This window comes from Suricata suricatta, chromosome 7 (assembly GCF_006229205.1).
Source record: "Suricata suricatta isolate VVHF042 chromosome 7, meerkat_22Aug2017_6uvM2_HiC, whole genome shotgun sequence".
In the NCBI taxonomy this organism is placed as follows: Eukaryota; Metazoa; Chordata; class Mammalia; order Carnivora; family Herpestidae; genus Suricata; species Suricata suricatta.
The window spans coordinates 2,936,423-2,947,581 of NC_043706.1; the positions used below are offsets into that span (position 1 = coordinate 2,936,423).

General features: G+C 47.8%; 1 non-coding gene across 1 annotated transcript; it reads left to right on the forward strand.

Annotated features, from left to right (window-relative positions):
* The first annotated feature begins 7,687 nt into the window (after window positions 1-7,687).
* Window positions 7,688-7,759, forward strand: TRNAD-GUC. The gene has a single exon. It is a non-coding gene; the product is annotated as a tRNA-Asp (tRNA).
* The last annotated feature ends 3,400 nt before the right edge of the window (window positions 7,760-11,159 follow it).

Sequence of the window (11,159 nt, forward strand, 5' to 3'; positions counted from 1 at the left end):
TTCAATTATTAATTGTTAATTAATTGTTCATGGTTTATCTCCCCATCTTAGAGATATTAACACTTGATAGATGATGTGTATGACAAATACTCCTTCCTCCTCTCCTCCTGCCTCCACTGTAAGCTGTTTTTAGTTGCTTATCATATTTTTGAAGTGTAAATATTTTAGATATTTTAATACATCAAATTCTTTTCTTGTATGTGGGTTTTAAGTCACAGAAGATTTTTCCTACACCCAGGTTACAAAGGATTTCACATGTAAGTCTTCTTGATACTCAGTGTTCACTTTTAGATAATGTAATCTATTGATCCATTTGGAGTTCATCCTTGCTGAAAGGTGTTAGGTTCAAATTTCATCTTAGCTGTTTCTAATTGCCTAATAAATAGAGTTATTACAGACAAAACTCTGGTCAAAATGCAACAAAACTGTAAAGTAGCCACAAAATTAAACACCATAAAGACCCTCCCACATGGGTATTTTTCTAATTACTAAGTAATTCTTGTGCCTAAGGGAAAACACAATACAAACTGGAATTACAGGATTTCTAGAAATAAAACAAGAAAACGCTAATAACAGAATATGGAGGGGGCCGTTTAAAGTAGTGTTAACGGGAAGATACAGATCCTCGCAACGAACTAAATGTCGTGTCCACCCCCCACCGCCCCACAAAATTCGTATGTTCAGATTCTAAACCCCAATAAGATAGCGTTGGGAGGTGGGGTGTCGGAGGTAATGGGGTTAGGAGGGCGAGGTCCCCGGGAATGACATTAGTGCCTTACAAAAGGGACCCTGCGTGCTCTCTAGCCTCTTTGCCCTGTGAGGATAGGAGACAACAGCCCGGAAGAGGGCCCTCACCAGACCCCAGCCAAGCGGGCCCACCAGTCTCTGACCTGCAGCCCCCAGAGCTGTGAGGGAGAGATTTGTGTTGTACAGAAGCCACTCAGCTTATGGCGCGCTGTGAAATCCTTTACCAGTAAGGATGAAAACAAACACAATAGGCAGTCAGTTGAAAAAGCCAGAATAATATCAACAAAATTAACAAAAGAAAACACAAGGAAGAAAATGAGAAAAAAATAAAATGCAGAGAGCAGTTGTGGTAGAAAATACAAGAAAATCAGAACCCTGAATTTCTGGAAGAACATAACTGAAGGCAAACTAATGGCTAATTTAATCATGAGAAAAAGGAGAAAACAGACCTAAGAAAGACTGAAGGGAAATAAACATGGAAAACGAAGAGACGTTGCCAACATTATAAGAGAATATTTTGCAAACCTCTTTACAGGTATATTTGAAAACCTAGATGAAACAGAGGAGCTCCTGGAGAAATCTGGCTTACCCAGATGAAGACCACGCCACAAGAAAGCTCGGGCTGCGTGTCATAAAACAGAGGACATTATCAAGGCACCGCTCTGCAAAAACGCTAGGCCCAAATGGTCTTCAGAAGAATTCCATCAAATCTACAAACATCAGATAGTCTGAGTGCTACAGAGATTATTCTAGAACATAGAAAAGAAGGGATACTTTCTAATTCTGTTTATGAAGCAATATAGCATTAAGGTCTGCACCTAACAGTAAAAGAATGTACATGCGATGATCACACGAATATCAATACGAAAATACTGATATTAGCAAACAGAGTCGAACACCATTCTGACAGAGTGAGATCTAGTCCAGGTATTCGAGGTCGTCCCAAGTGTACGAAGTCCATTAAAGGACAGACCACATTAATAGATGTAAAAGGAAAAGCCACATGATATCTTCTGATACTGATGAAGGAGCATAAAGCAAGCTGACATCCCCCCGCCTCCCCTCCCCCACAGCTCCCACCCCTGCGGGGCCAGGCGGGATCTGTGGGACATTCCTCAGGCTCTCCTGGTGCTGGAGAACCTGATAGGGATCACAGTTGGGCAGAACCTGAGTCTACATCAGTTTGTAACTGTTTTCATGATTTACAAAAAAAAAAAAAAAAGCGATCTCCAGACACCGATAGACTTACCTTCCCGGAGCCCCAACACCACCCTCCCCTCCACGGTGGTGTGGGGACCAAAGGCAGAAGGAAATGTAGATCCAGTTAAATTTCCTTATAACTTGCAGCACATTAACCTGAGGTGAGCAGAATAGAACATTCCAGGACCTCCCTACTATCTTAATGCTGATGCTTTGCTAGAGGGGAAAACAGCCTTAGCTTGCCAGTAGCTGGGCCTCCGCATCTTCTGAGTCCGCTTTAGCATGTGAAAGTCTTTAGGAAACGTTCCTTATTACCTGTAAGTCCCCAACTCCCAAGTACGTAATCAGTCTCTCCTCACAACCCTAGAGCAGCACGGCCTGCCCAGAGCTCCTGCCCCCGTGCCTTAATAAAATCACCTTTTTGCACAGACTTCTCAAGAATTCTGTCTAGGCCATCGGCCCCGGACGCCCGCACCACTCCCAAACCACATCAATACAGATACTGAAAAATTATTAGGTAAATTTCAACACCCATTCCTGACTTAAAAGTTCAAGACAATAGGAATAATGAATACTTCTTTAAACACACACACACACACACACACACACCCCCCACCCCTCCCTCCCTTCCTTCTTAAAAGCCAGCAGCTTAAGCAGCGTATTTAATGGGAAACCACCAAGGGCATTTCCACTAAGAGCACAGCTGGTCGCTATTCCACTGCTACTCAATGCTGTCTCCTGGCAGAATGGGAATGAGTTAGTTGAGAAATATCAATCAGAGACATAAAATTTGGAAGAGGAGTAAAACAATCTCTCTTTGCAGATGACATGAGTATACTTAAAAGACCCCAAGATTCAATGACAAACATCAACCTATTGAAAAATTGTGGTACTCGCAAATGAATAGACAAATGGATCAGTGTGGTACAATACGAAGTCCAGAAATAAACCAAATCACATAAGGACATTTAGTAGATGATAAAGAATGCATTTCAGATCACAGGCAGAAAGATAGACTTGCTGATAATGGTTCAGGAACAACATTCCCAGAACTGACGAGAGTCTGGGCCTTGCTCTGGAAAAGGCTGAGGCTTCAGGGAGCTTTGGGGCACGTTTGATTTTCTTTGCAGACCAAGCTGTCTCCACATCAGGAGTAAGGCTGTCTCATTCGTGTGTTCACTGCAATTACATTTTTAACTTTTCCTTTGCGTTCACAGCTTGGCCAACAGCGCGGTACGGGAGGCCTGGCTGTCGGCCTGTCCCACCTTTCAGCGTGCCTTCCTCACTGAGCTTAACCACGTCTAGCTTTTGATTTAAAGTGAGATGCCACACTCTTCCTCCACTTGAACACTTAGAGGTCAATGTAGGTTACTAATTGGCCTGATTTCAATGCGGTTGTGTCCTGGGGTCTAGAAAGGCCCGAGGAGAGGGAGGGAGAGAGATGGGGAAAGGCCGGTGAGTGGAGCTGCCAGAACACAGCCAGTCATGGATTAAGTTTGCTCTCGTATGCGGGCACGGTTCTCGGCACCCCAAACCGATCACAATGGTAACATCAGTGATCACGGAGATCGTCACCACAAATATAAGACAGTGAATAAGTTTGAAATATTGTGATAATTACCAGAGTGTGATACAGGGACACGAAGTGAGCCAATGCCGTTGGAAAAATGGCGCCAGCAAAACAGCAGGACACAGAGTTGTCACAAACCTACAGTTTATAAAAACCAATAAAACCCATAAAGCAAAGCTCAAGAAGACAAAGTATGTCTATGTATCTTGTGAGTATGTTCCTAGGAGACAAGTTGTTGATTTGTCAGGTTACGTAAATGTTTAACTATTGGAGGTAATGAAAACGGTTTTTCCCATCTTAGTCCCTTGAGGCTATGGTGATAAATTACCATAGACTGGGGGCTTCTAAACAACAGAAGCCTATTCCTCGGTTTTAAAGCCTGGGAAGTCCTGGATCCAGGTGCTAGCAGCTTCCATTGTAGGATGAGAGCTTCCTCGTTCACTGACTGACCACCACCGTCTTCTCACTGTGTCCTCGCAGGGCGGAAGGACGGGAGGTCTCTCTGTGGTCTCCTCAAAAGGGCACTAGTCCTATTCAGTAGGGACCAACTCATGAACTAATCACCTCTCAAAGGATCCAGCTCCAAATGCCATCACACTGGAGGGCCAGATTTCAACATACGGATTTGGGGAACACTAACCTTCAATCCATAACCTTCTGCCCCGTCGTAATTCAATGAGTCCAAAGGCCTGAGAACCAGGCAGCCAGAAGACCCATGTTCGGCGTGAGCAATCAGACTGGAGAGGCTGAATTCTTTCTCTGCCTTTTGATCCTATTTAGACTCTCAGCAGCTTGGATGGTGATCACCCACCCAAAAGGCTTTACTGAGTTGACTAACCCAAGTGCTGATTTCATCCAGAAACACCCGCACAGGTACACCTAGAAACAATGGTTAGCCAGATATCTGGGAACCCCGTGATCCGGGCAAGTTTGCACACAAGGCTCACCGCCACAGTCTCTTTGGGTGATGTATGGATACTGTGTGTTCAAGTCTTCTCCTACTGCTGTTGCGTCTGTGCATTTAATGTTTATCCTAGCAAGTGGGAAGAAGCTTACTGAAGTAATGGCTTGCATTTTTGTATCACAGTGAACTTGAATATCTCTACATATGTTTGGATTTACACATTTGTATTTATTTATTTATTTATTGGACTACCTGTTTGTCTATTGGGTTGATGTGCTTGACTTAATGTGGGAGTTCGTGATACATTTTTTTTTCTTTATCTTTTTAGTTTCTAGCAATTCAGTTATTTGAATTGCAGTTAACCTTTCACTGCATAATTTGTGTTTTCATTTTAAGCTATAATTTGGGTACAAGGAACTATTAGTTTCATACGCACAAACCCGTCAACATTTTCTTGACCCAGTAGCATTTCTGTGTCCTATTTAACCAGTTTTTCCAAGCGTTGCTGCTCTAATATACATTCTCATGATGAGGCCGGACCACTCGGTCTCTTGTGGATGGCTCCTCATCCTCTGAATTACTCTTGACATCATGCACTCCCGGGCTGCATTTCCCAGGCGCGCTTCCCACCAACCTGTCGGCAGCTTAGTTTCATGGATCAAAAGCACTGGTGGGAGACTGGAGCACAAAAAAGATGGCGTAGCCAGGTCACTTCAGCCCTCTCTACTTCCGGCATCATGTCCTGGAGTCCCTGCATATTGTTCTTGACTTCAATTCTCAGAGAACACGGCTGGTGTGATTAGATCTTGGGTCTAGATAATTCCAAGTCCCCTCTCTCTCCAAAGGTATGATGTTTTGTTTTTCTTTTTTTGCAAGCATTTGAGGATATCCTCATGTGCACAGAGCATTAACTCTTTGAATGGAAGTTACATTTTAGTAAAATGCTGCCAGTGGATGGTGAGTAGCAAAAGGGGAAGCCCTCGCATGTCTGGGCTCAGATTTCTTCGTGCGCTGTGCTCGCTCGAGCTCTGGACCACAAAGATGCTGGACCACGTTAGCTGCAGTCCCCGACTTACCTCATCAGGTGGCTTCAGTCAGTGTTGGGCACTGGGTGGGGAGTAGAGGAAAGAAGCCCGAATGAGGCAGGTATTACTCGCCCCTGCTTCGTCTTGGCTGTTTCTCCTCCATGCATCACATGCCTTCAAGGGCGGGTCTGCTGGGGCCTCAAGTTCTTCCAGACAGTCGGGCCTTTAAGCCTTGTGTGGCTTTCCACATTGATAGTCTCCGTCCCATTGACCACGTCAGCTCTTCCGTCATTAATGTAGCCAATTTACTGCATTAGATTTCTCCACATTATTCCCTAGGGTAGTACATACAGGGTCCTGATTGATTCATAGACTCTCTACTGAGATTTTACATTTTGTGTTTGACATTTATATCCTTGATCTTTCTAGTGTTAATCTTTATCAAAGTTCATGTTTCCCTCCATGAGAATACTATATTTTTTTCCTACCTCAATTGACTAAATAGCTTGAACCATACTCTGCTCTGAATGACACACCTGTCACCCATCCAAGTACTAACCAGGCCCAACCCTGCTTAGCTTCTGAGATCAGAGGAGATGGGCGCATTCAGGGTGGTATGGCCATAGACAATGACACCCCGTCAATACACAAATACCAGTCTTCTGAGCTCTCCGTCCTGTTTACTTACCTCCCGTTTCTATGCCAGTGCCTGCATTGTAACAGGATATCCATTCCTGGAGAGTCTGATTAGTTCTGCCAGCTTTTTGGGCAGCCCTCTCCTGATCTGTAGTAAAAGTGCCTGTGCTGTTACAGGCCCTACACACTTACGCAAAATTTTACGAAAAGTTCTTGGAGATGTTTTCAAGCTTTTGAAGAACATTGTTGGAATTAGTATTAGAATTACATTGAATTCATAGATCACTTCAGGAAGAAGTGATACCCTTGAGATATTAAGTCCCCCATCCATAAAATTATATACTTCTCCATTTATTTAGGTCTTTAATGTCTCTTTTGAAAATAGGCTATTTTGTCATTTTACCTTTTCTAATATTTTTGGAAAGTTTGTATTTTTATCTGTAAGTTATGACCACTATTATGTCGTTTAAGAGCGTTGTCTTTCTTTTTTCTTAGACAATCTCCTTCAAGTTTTCATCTGCGCAGCCATCACAGGCGACTGTCTATTCTCCCTCGCCTTGCCCCACAGCCAGCTTTAATCCATACATCTCTGCCTCCGGGCGTATACTCGGCCCAGTCAATGGAGTTTGTGAATAAGCACTTTCTCTTTTATTCTCTAATTGCAGGGGGTTAAGTAGCAACCCTTGGACATTTGTGTCTGTCCAGAACCTCAGAACGTGACCTTGCTTAGAAATAGTTTGTTGCCGATGTCGTACCGGGCTAGGTTGGGCCCTATATCCAGTGGCTGGTGTCCTTCTAAGAGAGGACACACAGAGACACAGACAGAGGCAGAGACCGGAACTTCGCAGCCGGAAGCCAAAGAGCTGGGGATTGCCCAGAGCCACGTGGGGTTGGGAAGAAGCCGGGAAAGAGTCTTCCCCGAGCCCTCGGTGCCCACCTGGCCCCTGGCGTCTTGACCTCCCACTGCTGCTCTCCGGAACTGAGAATGCGTTTCTGTTGTCTGAAGCCAAAAGGGTTTGCAGTGACTTGTTCTGAGATCGTAGGACGAGTCGTGTCTTTCTTTCAGGTCAGGACACACATTTATTTCAGTAATGCACATCCAGTGTGTCTTCAAGTCTTTGCCCTCTGGAATTGCTACCAAGACCACCTGGGAAGCCCCCTCTGGTTCTGAGCTAGAATTTCACTGAGGAATATTATACCGCTAAAAGGTGATACAAAAATAACTCATTCAATGTCAACGCTGCAGAATCTGAGATCTAGATGTCCGGAGTAAGTTCTTACCTGTATTCCATGTAGAAACTCACATGCATCACGCATACGATTCTTACGTGACTGACTGAAGCAGAGGAAGTACGTCCACCTCACGGGTCTGGATGTTAAGGGACGTCTCTTCGCTGGAGTGATAACACGATGCACGGCAATGTCCGATCTCCTGCGGGCTGCCGAGTGTAGATTTTCCAAGTCACACTGGGAACTCTGTTCTATGGACTCTTACAACAAATCATTCTTGTAAAGGGGGTAAATCTCGCGGGAATGCCTTGTAGAGTTCAGGACCCAGCATGTGAAATCCTCTACAGGAAGAACTTTGGAGGTGCTGGCGCGTCTTCCTCGTTAGTATAGTGGTGAGTATCCCCGCCTGTCACGCGGGAGACCGGGGTTCGATTCCCCGACGGGGAGACAGTAGGCGACTCTTTTGCCCCCGCAAGAGGAAGAAACTTTCTAGTGGGGGAGGCTCCCTACAAAGGTAGACTTACGATTCGGATTCCATGTTTCGTTTTAAGGCAATTCCCGCGAGGAGGTTGGTCGTCGCCCACCGCAAGGGACCCCGCTGCCGCCTTCCCTCTGAGATGCCAGGTGCGCCCTGGAAATGGTCCCGAACGTTGACCCGGAGACTTTCATCTGCAGACGCCGAAGGTGCGAGAGAGCTGTGTGTCCAGGCCCAGGCCGCGGGGGGGGGGGGGGGGGGGGGGGGGGGGGGGGGGGGGGGGGGGGGGGGGGGGGGGGGGGGGGGGGGGGGGGGGGGGCGGAAGGGGAGGGGCACCTGCGCGGCCAGGTGAGGGGACTGAGGGGCGGTCCCGGAGCACCCAGAGGGCGGGGCCCGCAGCCGAGGGGGCGGGTGGAAGCGCCTCCGAACTGGTCGCCCGGGATCGATCACAGGTTCGTTGGCGGTGGGACTTGAACTTCTGGCTCCCTGCGGCAGCCGGAACCCGGGTCCGCGGGACCAGCCCCTTACCCTGCTCCGCAATTACCTGTCCGTGCGGTTTCAGCTCTGGGCAATAGATACCGGATCAAAATCGCTTTCAGGCCGGATAGATTAAAAAAAGGAAAAAGGAAAGGCTACACGAAGTAGCAATTCCCAGTTGCTCCGAATTGGAACGGCGGGAAAGAACGAGCGTCGATGGAGCTGGAGAGAAAATGAAACAACTCCAAATATTTATAAGACAGAGGAGCGGAAAACACAAGCACCTTGAATCACGCAGACCTATGCTTGAATTTAGGCTGCGTCGCCTACACAGTGGGTGCTGTCTTAGGGTATTTGTCCCCTCACGCCCCTCCCTGCACCCGTACGTTTAGGACAACAAGCTCTACCCCATGACGCTTGAGGAGACTAGTAAATGAGTGATTAGTGGGACACTGGTTAGCAATCTGAAGACAGTAATGCTTGAGATTACCTTTTCATGCTGCGAAATGTATTTGAATTGCTATGGACAAACATCAATTGCATTATGATCAATTATCTACAAGTCAACTTCTGCCATACAAAACTCTGGAATAGTTTAGTAAATAGAAATTCTGTTAAAGGTGCACACTCAGAACCAAATAATTTCCGGAAGTCTGGTAGACACTGTCCAACACTTCCCTGAGAGGACACCCGATCATTTTCTGAGGCCTATTTCCAAGACTTTGACGGGTTTCCCTGACCCATGTGAATCTTCACAGGCCAAGGTGCTTGGGATTACTGGGTATTTTGTCAAATGCAGATCCTCCTCTGGTGGATGGAGTGTGTGACCGGAGGTCCTGGATTTCTAACGAGGTCTCTGGCGATGGGAGATGTTGGTCATGCAGGAACCACACTTGGAAAAGCTCTCAGTGAACAGGAGAAATTTGCTGGAAGCTTCTAAAATCCCTGACGGAGGGTGGGACCCTCTACCAGTGATATTAGAATGTCTGGAGGTGGGAGCCGGCCCTCAGTGGGTGCTGGAAATTACCGGGTGATCTCCACAGGCCTCAAAGCATGGGGACCATGGCTCATTTCTCTGTTATTGCCTATTCTGATACTGTTACTAACATCGTCACATTTCATTGTATTTCATATAAAACAAACTATTTGTATCGCATTTAAAAAACTGGTGACCCAGCAAAGATCTTATTGTTACCACGCTTCATGTAACACCGCCAGTAGTTTGGTGTTTCTCCTCCAAATCGTATAGTCACCACAGCGTGCAGTGGGGACAGCATGCTTTAATTCCGCCCGCTTCACCTGTAGAGACTCGAGCTGGCAAATGGGGGGCGACAGGGAAGGAAGCAGCGAAGAGAGAAAAGGAGGGGGAGGCAGCGGCGAGGCGGAGAAAAGGAAGGAGGGGCCAGTGAGCAGAGGAAACCCCAGCCGGAAAGTGAGCGGTGCTGCAGAGGTGGCGCCAGGGAAACGGCCTTTCCAGCTGAAGACGCCTCGGAAGCGGGCTCACCGCCCTTTTTCCTGGCTCCGAAGAACCTGGGAAATCTCGATGACAAAGGGCAGAAAGAACTTGAAAGGGACAACAGATTCCTCTGTCCTGTCATCTCAAGTCAGCCTCTTTCCCTGCCTTTCCTTCTCCTGAGGCTCCTCCTTGCTCACCGCAGCCAGGGGACACAGCTGTCCCCGAGCTCAGGAAGGAACCTGGTGTCCTGCTCCCCCTGCCCCGTAGGAGTGAGCGATCTCCCAGGGCCCCTCCGCCCCGCCCTACTGCCCGCTTTCTGCAGCCATTGCTGGACTCCAGCGAAATCACCCCCAAATGGAGCCTGCTTTTTCGAACTCGACTTTTCTTGGTCGTTTCCCATGTAATTGTGCACGTAAATCGCTATTTAACAAACGCACCGTGTGGAGGTTCAATGATCTGCTGAGCGATAAGGGGCTCTGGCACCTGCCCACGCCGCTAGGAAATCATCCGCTTCGGGGCGCGAGTGTCCCCGCCGCTGGCCCGGGAGGTGTCCTCCTCCCCCCGCCTGAATGAAGACTAGAGAGTGTAAGAGTCACCTTAAGGTGGCGACCGAGCGGCCATTTTGCTGTAAGTCGGAGAAGAACTCCGGGCACCCCACCCCCCACCTGCAGACCTGGAATGTCCTGTGCCAGTTTGAAAACAGCCAATCATGAAGCTCCAGCTTCCCATCACCCTGACGGAGGAGGCAACCTATTCCATCCGCCACATCCCTGAAATGCCCTCATATGACAATCTGCCCTCCCAAGATCAAACCTGGAACCCCCTCTCCCATAAAAAACCCGCCCCTCCCTTGCCAGACGCGACTTCCCTGACTCCCCACTCCCGGGGTCACGGACCCTCGCCCTGGAATCGCAGATCCCAATAAAGGCTTTCTTGGCTCCATAACCTGGTCTCTTTCTTTCCTCCCATCTCTGCCTCCATCTATTAAATCTTACAGAGAGCAGGCCGGAAATTCAGTCTGGAGAACAGCAGACTTTTGATCCTTTAATACGTGTTTCTGTGGCGGACGCTATTCCACGCCCAGAGGCAGAGGCTCCCCGCGCCCCGCCGGCTGCGGGAGGGTGTCTGAGGTCCCGCCGAGGGGAGGGGCACGCTGCGGCTCTCCAGACGCGTGTTCCCCTCCTGTGGGCATCCCCGGGGGGTGAGGGGTGCGGTGACCAGGCACGTGCTCTCTCACAGTATCCACCAGGCGAAAACTTCGACTATTTAATTTAAAAACCATCTAAGGTCTTACAAAAATCTACAATACTGTACACAGTACAAATGGAAAGAACCTCCTTTCCAGAGCTTCTACGGAACGTTTAAATCCCAGGGGGGGAAAGGGAGAGCTTTCCCTCCCTCCCCCCTTCCAAAGACTTTAAAGTAAGCTCCCTGCCCAA